The following is a 12172-nucleotide window of genomic DNA, read 5'->3' on the forward strand; positions in this document are numbered from 1 at the left end:
GAAACTAAGGCCAGAAGGCAGTGTTTGGAGACCTGGATGCTTCTCATACTGTGCGGAAGTCCTGGAGGCCAGTTAGAAAGCCTTGTGAGCAGGCATGAACAGGGGAAGAGATGGCCATGGCTTGATGAGAAGTGTTCTAGGGAAGAAGCTGACCTAGGGTGGCCCCTGCAGGTAACAGGGGAGCCTAGGAGCTCTGGGAGAGAGAGAGAATGGGAAGAGCAGTAAGCCAGCTGCTGGCCTAGAGGGGGAAGGCTACACAGATAGAAACCCCATGTCAGGTCAGCCTGCAGAAAAAGGCTGAAAGCCACAATAAGAATGAAGCCACATGTCCACCCTATATGTGCCCCAAGGGAGCTATCCATATGTGGGCTGTGGGGAGTCTTTTGCTTAAGGACATCACTGTACAGTGGGTAGGAGGAAGGATGGGTAACTTGGGGACAATGGCATTGTTAAAGGCCATGTCTGGAGGACAGAAAAGAGGGTCATCACCAAGGGATGTGTTCCCAGTAATCCCCAAAGCACTGTACGTGGGAGTTCAGAAGAGGATAAATCCACAGAGGAGGTAGGTTTGCTTAACGATAGGCTCAGGCAATATTTAACAGCAAATGAGACAATAAAACATGTAATTAGCAGATGTGTGACACTGGCTGCCAGCGCGACAATGGAAGGCGCCAAACCCATTGGAGATTAGTAGATTGGTTGTCAGCTTGTAAGGGAGTTAGTTAGAGGCAGGTGGGCCCTGGAGGAGGAAATGGGGGCCCGATAGGAAGGAGACTCTGGGGATTGGAAAGAAGGGGGGTGTGAATCCTGTGCTTTGCTCGTGGCCCCAGACAACTCTGTGTTTGTATTCTTATCATACTATGGGGCTACTGATGGCAAGAACTTCATGGGAAAGCTGTGGAGACCCGGTGGAAACGGTGGTCACTCAGCAGACTGCCTGGCTTATGAGCTCAGTGGATACTGTTGTCCTAAGTACAACTCGTTGTCATCAACATCCTTACCACTGTCACCATCACTTTCATGGGTACCAGCATCAACACTATCACCATGAACTGCAACACTATTGCTACCATCATTGCAATGTTGACACCAAAACTACCATCAATGTCACTCTAACATACTCTCAGCAATATTAATACCACCACTATGAACATCTCCCCCTGCCAGTGTCATAACTGTCAGCACCATCCTTTCAACACCATCATCAATATAGTACCCCTGCCAATGCTATAGTTATCCGCATCACTCTCAATACCCTTAGAATTGCCATTACACTATTGATGCAATTATTATCCTGTCACCACCACCATCATCATCACTATTATCCTCACAATCACCATCACTGTCATCATCATTATTCTCATGATTATTATCATCACTTTCATCATATTGGCACCATCACCACTATTGCTACCATCACCACCATCATCACCAACCTCATCATCACTATCTCCATTGTTGAGGACACCAACAGCAGCACTCTCACTATCCCCATCACTATTACTGTTGATGTGACCACTATTGATGTCATCCTGTCATCACCATCAATATACCCTTGTTTTCATCCTAACTGTCATCACTATCACTACTATAATGGCATGACTGTCGCTGTGAATACTGTTGATGCCACATCTATGCCACAACAATCTTGGTTATCATGTCTTCCCTATTACCATCAATGTTATTAGCAACACTGCTGTTCTCTGACACAGAGTGAGGAGACACTTGAATCAGCTAGGACCATCTGGACATAGGGCCTCTCTGCATTCAGATTGTCCCAAGAAGAAGGAAAAAAGGGGCCACATGACATGTCCAGTCAGTGTCACACAGCAGTAGTGTGGCATTACTTGTGGATACCAAAGGTGGACTTCAACCACTGTAGCTGTCAAAACCACTTGCAAATTGCTATTCCTTGCACCTCTGTCTCCGACTCAGTGAAGTCAGGAAGGAGACAGTGCCCTGCAGAGTGTACTGTGTTCCCCAGGCAATTGTTGTGGTCAGCCTTCATGAGATCCCGAGGGGTGGAGATGAAGGGAAGCTGAGGTCACAGCAGCAGGGGATGGGGTCACAGCATGGTTGGAGTAGAGGGATGAGCAAAGGAAGGATGGGGTTAGAGAGAGAGTGTGGGGGCCAAGGCAGGGTCCAATCACCCAAGCTTGCTGGCTTAGGGAAAGTTCCTAGCCTTTCTGTGCCTCCAGGACTCCACTTTGCCCAGAGCAGGATAGGCCTCAGTGTATGCTCGTTAGCTCTTTGGCACCCTGATTTTCTTCTGAAAGAAGCAGAGAGAGCCTGGAGTCTCTCAGGGCCACCATCGCTCAGAGCATCCCGGGCTCTGATGATCCAGCATCTTCCTGGAAAGCCGCTAGGTCTGTGGGAGTAGAAGAGCCTTGAAATGCACCCCACCCCTGCATCTGTGCCTGGCTCACCCCATCACGGTGCAATTGGATATTCATCTTTGTTCCTATCAGGCGCTCATGAGGGGCCATTATGTGTAGGAGGGGGAAGCTTTTCCAGTGATCACTGGGAAGAGGGGCCAGGAGCCCCGGGTGAGAATCAATTTGAGCTGGGAAGGGCGGCCATCTATCTCCCTTTGCCGGTAATTTAGGCCTCTGAGCAGATAGCAGTGGCTGCAGTAGTGACCCGCTTGTGCTGAGGCTGAGGAATGGCTATATCTTTATGATGCTGTAGAGAGGGAGGGGAGGAAAATGGGCCTATCTGAAAGAGTCGTATTTCCACCCGAGATGGCCTCTGAGGAGGTAGCAGTTACAAGTCCCCACTATGACCTTCTCAAGGTCACGTGCCTGTGGTGACCTCCACGCCGCCCTTGGTTTATGGGATAAACACTGTGCAAGCAGCCACAAGGGTATCATGGGGAGCCCTGGGAATTGAAATTGCCCACACAGCCTATGCAAACTAGACCACAGCCACCCCCAAGCCACCCATCATCCCCAGGTATGCCCTGCCCTAGATTGTTCACTGTGAGGTCCCAACCTATATCCCAGGAAGTCAGATGCCAGAAAGGGCCCACCCTATAAGCCCAGCTGAAACCCCAAAGTCAGGATAGGGTAAAGCCTAAGTAGCAATTCAACTGCTATGCAAGGTACCCCTACTAGGGATCTCCAAATCCTCTGGGCCCCCATACCACACTAGGTCTTCTACCCTCACTGGGCCCCCACCTCACACAGCTCACCATATCCGTTACAGCTCTTACCTGTGCAGATATCAGAGGAAAAGCCTGAAGGTCAGAGTGGTTCGGTGACTCACTGGGGCCACTTGGGTTTCAAAACGGAGTAAGGTCAGCTCACTGAGAGCTCTGACCTAGTTTCATCAATGAAAATAAACAGATAGATAAAAGCCAAGAGAGGGGGTAGAAGGAGGAAATGAAGCAAGAAACCTACACATTTCAGGACCAATGAGGAGCTAAGCAAAGCCTGTGAAGGCTCCTGGAGGCAGGTACACCACCACCACCACCACAACCATCACCTCCACAACCATCACCACCACCACAACCATCACCACCACCATCACCACCACCACCATCACCACCACCACAACCATCACCATCACCACCACCACCACCACCTATCTACATGACACAAGATCAGCTATGTCAGACTGACTCCAGAAAACCATAGACACTTGAGACACCATACAACTTCAGGACAAAGGTGACACAGTAGGGGACACAGGACACCTAGTGCAACCTACTCGGAAAGCCATCTCCTGTCCTTGATGTTTCTGGATTGATTATTGGGCCAGGAACAGCAGCAATCCAGCAAACTGTTATGTGCATGTATGCATATGCACATGTACACGTATGCAAGGATGGGGCTTAAGACCCCATATGAGACATTGCATAAGGTTACAGCAAGCCCCAGGTCTGAGTTGACTTCAGCTGGTCTGGGTTAGTAGTTGCTACTGAGCTACACACTGAAAAATTTGCATCTCTAGGTACTGAGCCACCAAGCCCAAGGCCACTGAGAACTGCAGGCCTCAGGCAGGAATGCCATGTCCTTCACCTACACTAGCCTCCTGTTCGGGCTAGCACAGAGCCCAAGTCAGGCAATGTTACGAGTTTTGCCAGCTGTATTTTTCAAGAACCTCAGACAAGAGTTTTCAGACTTGGTAGCCAGCAAAGTAGGGAGACAAGTATGAGTTATCAAAGTCACAACATGTCCAACAGGAGGTACCCAACCTGGCCATTGCTCTCACCCCGGTGTTCCCTGCCACAGCCTCCCGGACTGCAGACAGGAGCCCTAAGAGGAAATAGTGACAAACCAAGGGAGGGACACCTTGGTATTGACAGTGGGTACAGGCTCTGGATCTGTCCCACAAGCCTCCTGCAGAGACACATGACTATGGTGTTAGGGCACATGAGCTGTTGGCAAAGGAGACCCAGGACAGTAACTTCTGATGTGGGAGGCCTCTGCTTATCCAGTTGTCTTTAGGTATACCTGCTGTGAGTCACTGCCGGCTGAGCCCCCCCCCCCCCATTATTAGGGAGCAATGACAGCAGGGTAGTTGCCTGAACAGGAAGGCATAGGGAGGGCTGAAGGGGCCTGGCCTGGGTAGGAGTGGTGAGAATGAGTGGACACGGTCCTTACCTGTCATCTTGATTATTCCTGCTGGAGCACAAGCATCAGAGGGATACCCAGACATCGTCTCCAGTACGCAGTTGGGTAGAGCTGAATCCAGGCTTCACGAAGCTCCCCACCTCCCCGGAAGTAGCAGTAGCCAGGGGAAGGTCTGGGCTTGTACACCTTCAAAGTCATCCTCACAAGGTCAGGTTTCCTGTCCCCCTCTAGAACTGGAGTGTGGTCACGTGTCTTGTGTGCTGAGTCACACAGCCTCTTTCTACCTTGACTCACACTTGTGACAAGGGACAGAACTCGATTTTTAAACAGACATTCATAGCGAATCTCAAAAATATTAGTCAGTTAAAGTGTCTTTCCCAGAGGGGGGAGAAACCTCCAAGATAAAAATTTCAAGCCTTGCAAAGAATACAAATGGTTTGTCTAGTGTTCATTAAGACTTTCAGAGGCCTTGCCACAGGCAGGAGCTCCAGGCCCTGGGCTGGTAGCTAAAGAGTAGCTGGAAGGAGGCAAGAGTTTCTTTCCTTCCCTGCTACTCCACTGGCGACCTTGAGAGAGGGCAGGTTCTCCAAGGTCACATTACCTCCTCCATCCCAGGGAAAGGTACCACCAATCAGACAGTTTGGGGGGGCACAGAGGACCTGAAACACAGAAGACTTGGAAGGACAGAGGACCTGGGGCAGAGAAGACCTTAGGAGACAGAAAACCCAAAGAAAGGCTCCTGACACCGGTACTTCAGGATCCCTGGAGGAAGGGACTGACTATCAAGAAGCAAAGATGACACACCTAAAAACAGGCATGGATGCAAGGTTGGGGAGCGAGTGCGACACTTCCTCATCTTCCACCATATTAGAGCATCATTATGGTGGGAGGCTGTTCACCTCGTGGCAGATGGGAAGCAGAGAGCAGAGCAGCTCTCATCCCAGACGACAGGAAGCACCATTGGTGCAGTACCAGGAAGTGGCCGTCAAGAGATGTGACCCTCCTAGGAAATGCTCTTCCTTCCTCTGACCAGCTCGCCTGGTAGAGCGTCACCATCTAAGCTCCCTGAGACCACCCATTTCATTAACTTCCTAGGGCTGTGGATTAAGTCATGTTGGCAGCCAAGATTAACCATTGCGTATTGGGCCTGGTCAGTCAGACAGATTCATTCCCAGTGTGAAGGAGAGTCATGAGACATCGGAGGACACAGGCTTTTGTTTACTTAATAAATCTTTCTTTCTTTCTTTTTTTTACTTCATATTAGTTTAGGGTTCACAGATGCTGGTGGGGACTTCCACACACCCACCTGGTAAGTGTTCTATTAGTTTGTCACACTGTGAAGGCTCATTGTCTGCAGTTAAAGTACCAGTGTTGATGCACACTTAATGATGGAAGCATACGCTCTGCCTGGGATCCCTCAGTCTTTTCTAATATTCTTTTCTGTTCCAAAATCCACTGTAGGTGCCACGTGGCATGTAGTCTCTGTATTTCCAGATTGAGTGAGAACTCCTCTCTGGGAGAGTCCTCCCCATGAGAAAGACTGGCTTCCTGACTCCACTGCCTCCAAACTCCACCCCCAGAAACCACGGGGCTGTTTTATGTTTGGTTGGTTGGTTGGTTGGTTTTTTGGGGGGAGTTGTTTTTTGTTTTGTTTTCATTTTGGTTTTTTAATCTGACCTTGAATTGAAATACTTCAAATACACAAAGAGCAAAGTAAGGGGCACATTGGTCCCCACGCCTGCAACATCACTTTTCACACCGACCTCCCTGCTTATGGCCTGTGCCCTTCATCTGTTCACGTTCCTCCTCCTGGCATCAGCAGATGTCATCAGGAGCCAGCCTTCCTCGCTTACATCCCCATCCTCTGATCCTGCCAACACACAGACATAAACTGAGAGTATGACTGGCCTGAAGGCATTGACCCTCACCCAAAGAGCATCATGCTGTATTTGCCGGTATGCTGCTGCCTTCTACCATTTGGAGATTTTTTTTTCATTGCATCCTTCATCCAGCCCTGCCACGGTGTCTAACTGAAAAGCAGGCATCCCTCTGCTCAGTCTCACACTGGTCCTTAATGTTAGATCTTTTCCATCTCACATTTGGAGGCAGCAGACAATGTTGGACACGAGTGTGAGGTTTCGCCCTATTTATTTAGATACAGGACTCTGGGCTGCACGGGCTGCATGTTCAGCATGACCACATGCCTTCTAGATCACTCAGAACTGGCTGTTGCCTTTGTCTGTGCATCATAGCTGCTAAACTGTTGTGTGCCTTCACTGTACTCCCTGCACAGAGTGGCTTACTCAAGCCTGCAGCATTTCTGTTTGTTTGTGTGAGATTGCTCACAGTATCTCCCCCTTAGCATTCTAGAATGCTTATTTCTGCTTGCTTTCTTTTCTTCATTCTGCTTGTCAGGGGTCAGTCTATCTTGTCATCTGTCACCAAAAAAAGCTACAAACAAAATCCAAATTAAGGCTGATGTGGCTGCTTTGTGCTCTATTTTTGAATGTCTGATTCCACCCTTTATTATTCTCCTTTTTTTCCATTTTGACAATTTATGTTGTTTTGTGATTGTTCTTTTTTTAGCCCCTTGAACTAAGAAATTAACCATTTTTATAATATCCATATGCCTGCTAAATGTATCAGAAGCTAAGATTTGGCAGTGAGCATCAGTGCGCTTTCTTTGTGGGTGCAATGAACTTTATTGATGGCCTCCCTAGGTCCCTCCCATTATTCTGGGGGTCTGTGAGGGAGATGCTCTCTCAAGGAGCAAGTTGGGACAGGGACTCCTCAGCAGCGGAGCATCTTTCTCTTGCTCTCATGTCCTTTTGGGGTGGGTGGTCCAGGGACTTTTACTCCTTGGAGGCCATGGAGGCCATGAGGTCTACCACCCTGTTTCAGTAGCCATATTCATTGTCATACCAGGAAATGAGTTGTCATTAAGAGAAATGTCAGCCCCAGCATCAAAGGTGGAAGACTAGGGGTCACTGTTAAAGTCACAGGAGACAACCTGGTCCTCAGTGTAACCCACAATTCCCTTTACAAGGCCCTCTGATGCCTGCTTTACCACCTTCTTAATGTCATCATACTTGGTGGCTTTCACCAGTTGGCACATCAGATCTATGGCAGACACATCGGGGGTAGGAACGTGAAAGAAGATGAGCCTCCTGTTCAGCTCTGGGATGACCTTGCCTACAGCCTTGGCAGCACTAGTGGATGCAGGAATGATGTTCTGGGTGGCTCCCCGGCCATCACACCACAGCTTTCCAGAGGGCCATCTACGGTCTCCTGGGTGGCAGTGACGGCATAGACTGTGGTCATGAGTCCTTCCATGATGCTAAAGTTGTCGTGGATGACCTTGGCCAGGGGCTCTAAGCAGTTGGTGGTGCAGGAAGCATTGCTGACAATCTTGAATGACTTGTCATACTTTTCGTGGTTCACGTCCATCACAAACATGAGGGCATCGGTAGAAGGGGCGGAGATGATGACCCTTTTGGCTCCACCCTTCAAGTGGGCTGTAGCCTTCTCCCTGGTGGTGAACACACAAGTAGACTTTACAGTATACTCTGCACCAACATCATCCCATTGGATGTTAGTGGGAGCCCACTCCTGGAAGATGGTGATGACCTTCCCATTGACGACAAGCTTCCTGTTCTCAGCCTTGACTGTGCCATTGAACTTGGCATGAGTGGAGTCATACTGGAACATGCAGACCAAGTAGTTGAAATCAATGAGGTGGGTCACTGATGGCAATGATATCCACTTTGCCAAATAAGCAGGCAGCTCTGGTAACCAGGCACCCAAGACGGCCTAATTTGTTCACTCTCATTTCACCATCATGCCTACGGGACAAGGCTGGCTTTTCACAAGAAGATGAGGCTGTCTCTGGAACAGAGGGGAGCTGACCATCGGTGTGCTTTTATCCTTGGCTTCCCAATGGTTTTTAGATGGCCACTTTTTAAAATTTTTTAGTATCATGATAGTTTCATCGAATTTTAGAAGTTTACAGCTGTTGTTTCTTCAAATACTTATTTCCATTTGATACTATTGTATCTGTCCCCTGGGCTATGTTCATTTTTCTTTAGTCTTTTCCCCTCCATTCTCCAGATTGGATAATTTCTATTGATCGATCCTCAAGTTCACTTACTCTTCTGCCAGCCCCAATCTTTGACAAACTCTTTCAGTGAATTCTTCATTTCAAGCATTGTATCTTTCACCTGGAGACATCCTATGCATTTAATGCACCACTCTTCACAGAGCCAAGATATGGAATCCACCAAGATGGATGAATGGAGGATGAAAATGTGTACTCGACCCACAATGGAATATTACCCAGCCATAGAAAAGAGCAAAATCCTATCATCTGTAGCAAAGTGGATGGGCCTGGAGGACACTGCCTGAATGAAATACATCAGGCACACAAAGGCAAGCACCCTGTGTTCCTTCTGAAGTGGAAGCTAAAAGCTTACTTCGTTTCGCAGAAGTAAAAAGAGAGGGAGGAAGGCGGAGGGGGATGGGAGGTACCAAGAAGTGCACAGTGTGTACCCAGATGCAGATGGACAGGTGGAAAGAGTTCTAGCTGAGAAGGTGTAGTTAATGGCAACCTACTGTTAACCTCAAAATAGGGCATTTTATTTGGGCATACCCCAAGTAAAGAAACCTTGTGATAGCTGCACCTACGTGCTTACATCAGTACAGAACATGCTGCTATGGGGCTGACACATTAACCCACTGCTAACGGGCCACCTCAGACACATACAGCCAATACAAGTCAACATGAAGCGAGAATGCTCATTCTGTCTCTCCTCGTGATTTCCACTTCCCAGCAAGGGTTGTGTTTCTGATCACCACCCCTAGGACCTCATTGGCTTTACGTCATTGATTCCCAGGGGAAACTTGTGACCCCTGCTGGGAACCCTTTCCTGTAGGCAGAGGGCCATGTCAGGTCTGTGCTCCTCCACTGAGGCGCTTTTCTAGGCTGTGAATTAACATCTGTTCTACGGAGTGTCTTTTGGCTGGACTCCAGCCCAGACCAGGAGGCTCTGGACTGTGCTTTCTCTGATGTTTTCTGCTTTTCCTGTAGCAGGCAATGTACTCCAGGCTGGTCCTGTGGTGCCTGGTGTCTGTGCTGTGGGACAGAGCTTGGCCATCTCCCTGGCCTCGCTGCCCTGGGGTGTACAGATGCTGCCTGCCACCTGGGTTTCTCATCTGGGGCTCGGTATCCACTTTTCTAGCTATAGTGAGCCCTACTCCACGCTGGCCTTTGCCTGAACTGCAACACTTGGCACCAGCTGTCCCCAGAGCCCCCAAAGACCAGTGTATCCCTCATCTTAGAGGGGTCATGATGCTCTGCCCAGAGCCAGCTCTCAGTGCCTGCCTGGGAAATGTCTCTACAGGGACTGTTGAGTGCTCATGGTTCCTCTTCGCCATGGTAGATTTGCTCTCTGTCACCTGCTGTGGAAAAGTCTGGCTTCCTCTGCTTGTGCTAGTTTGAGGCTCCTGAAGAAGTGTGGTCCGTCAACATCTCTAGCTTCATTGTGTCAGACATAAGAGACCTCTGAGATGGAGCATGTGCCAAATGTCATGTAAGAACTTGGGAGTCCTGTTTAACGAGGTGTGACTGCGGTATCCAAAATATTCTCAGCACCTAGGCACTCACTATATTAGCATGGCCCCTCCCACCCAGAAGCACCTGCTCCTGTATTTCTGACATCATACATTGGTTAGTTAAGATTGTTCTAGAACTACTAGTGAATAGAGTCACACAACAGGGTGCCTCTGAGTCTGATCTTTCCTCTCAACACATTCAGGAATTCATTATTGTTGAAGACACCCGATTTATTTGTCTACAGAGCCAAGTCATTGTTCGAATACAATGTGCATTTGTTTACCCATTTTCAGGGTAATGAGTCTAATAAAACAATGCCAGATCAGATCACAATAGTTAGACAAAGCAGGTGGGGTTAGAACTGAACTAAAGGTAAAGAAGGGTTACAGTACTCCAAGGTCATGCGCAGGTCATGGTAGGCACAGTGACAGGTGAGGTGCGGTGAGGCCCTCAGAGCAGATGCTGGACACACTGGCAATAATGAGAACTTGAGCACCATGGAGCTGAGATGTAGCTCAGTTGGTAGAGTACTTGACTAGCACACACAGAGCCCTGAGTGTGATCTTAGCATCGCATAAACAGAGTGTGGTAGCATATGCTTGTAATCCCAGCACTCTGGGAGGTGAAGCTGAAAGAACAGAAGCTCAGGGCCATCCTCACTCACATAGTCAGTTCAAGGCCAGGCTGTCTCTAAACAAACAAACAAACAAACAAATGAGCTGGGTAACCTTGTATTTGGTACCTCTTGGTCAGCAGAAAGAACCTGGTATCCTGAATTCTCATATTGTTTGTAGCCCCTGCCTTCTGGTACAAGCTTGCTGGATGTGTGGACATAGGTACTTGTAGGGTAGGAGGAGGAAGACAGGGATGCTGCCTGGCTTCTACTTACCCAGCAAGCATGTTGCTGAGGGCGTGGATCAATACAACTCCTGTCGCTTCTGCTTGGGGCTGTGCAGGAGCCGAGAAATTGATTTCGTGAACAGACACCTCACTCGGGCAGGAGTGAGGAATCGTCTCTGGCAGGGAGGAAATGGGCTTTGCATTGGATTTTGCCTGGAGGCGTCCTGCACACTGTCATCCCTGAGCTGCAATGAGCCCACAGAGGAGAGGGAGGTGCCTCCCGGCAGGCCTGTCTTCCAGCCCTGTACGGTGTGCCAGGTTGCCACCAGGTGTGAGACAGAAGGGTGTAGGCTCCCTCTGTCAGCAAACACTACTCTTTGGTCACCATTCACATGTATGCCCCAACATGTCTAAAGCCCAGTGTGTGACTTTGTTTGAGGGCAGCTTTCCCTAGCTCTGGGGGTGGTGGTGGCAGGGGCGGGTGCTTTCCAACTTGGGAGAGCAGATTGTGCTGCTGGCCCAAGACTATACAAAGCCTATGGATGAAGTAGAAGGCCACCAGGTGGAAAAGAGGCTCTGCTCCTTTGCAAAGACCTTGACAACTCCCTACACCTGGTCTGGACCTGGCTGGGCATTTCCTTCAGCGCAGATGGACCCCTTGCGTCACGACTGAGAGCCAACCTCAAGTGCCTGAGATATGCACTGAATCAGAGCATCTTATGTTCTAGTTGGAACCCTCACCCCCCAACCCCAGCCTGTGGAAGGGCTGTAGACACCTCTGATCCTTGGCTTTCTCCTCTGGAAAACTGAAGCTATCAAACAGATAAGTGAACTACAGAAAGCATTTAGGCAGGGTACCTTCAGGCCCAAGAGAATGAGCCCAGGCTGGAAATACCACAGCATCTCAAGGGGATACCTGAATCCTGGCTCCAACAACACCATGTCCCATGTGGCATGAGACTTTAGGACAGTGCATTTGACATGTAGCCTACTCTTTTGGAGCCCTGTTTATAGAGAATAAAACTGATACAGAAAACCATTCCCCCAAGCAGAAAAGAGGTACTTCTTGCCTAAGAACCCACATCCAGAATCTACTGGTGTTGCCAAAGACGGTGGCCTGAGGGTCTCACACAGCACCCACCTCCCAAGG

General features: G+C 49.1%; 1 protein-coding gene and 1 pseudogene across 1 annotated transcript in view; one reads left to right on the forward strand and one right to left on the reverse strand.

Annotated features, from left to right (window-relative positions):
* Positions 1 to 12172, forward strand: part of Ptp4a3 (protein tyrosine phosphatase 4A3) — a 759824-nt gene that overhangs the window by 345023 nt on the left and 402629 nt on the right. The window lies entirely within an intron of this gene.
* Positions 7552 to 8403, reverse strand: LOC127201822 (glyceraldehyde-3-phosphate dehydrogenase-like; annotated as a pseudogene).

The sequence above is a fragment of the Acomys russatus genome, chromosome 17 (assembly GCF_903995435.1).
Source record: "Acomys russatus chromosome 17, mAcoRus1.1, whole genome shotgun sequence".
In the NCBI taxonomy this organism is placed as follows: domain Eukaryota; kingdom Metazoa; phylum Chordata; class Mammalia; order Rodentia; family Muridae; genus Acomys; species Acomys russatus.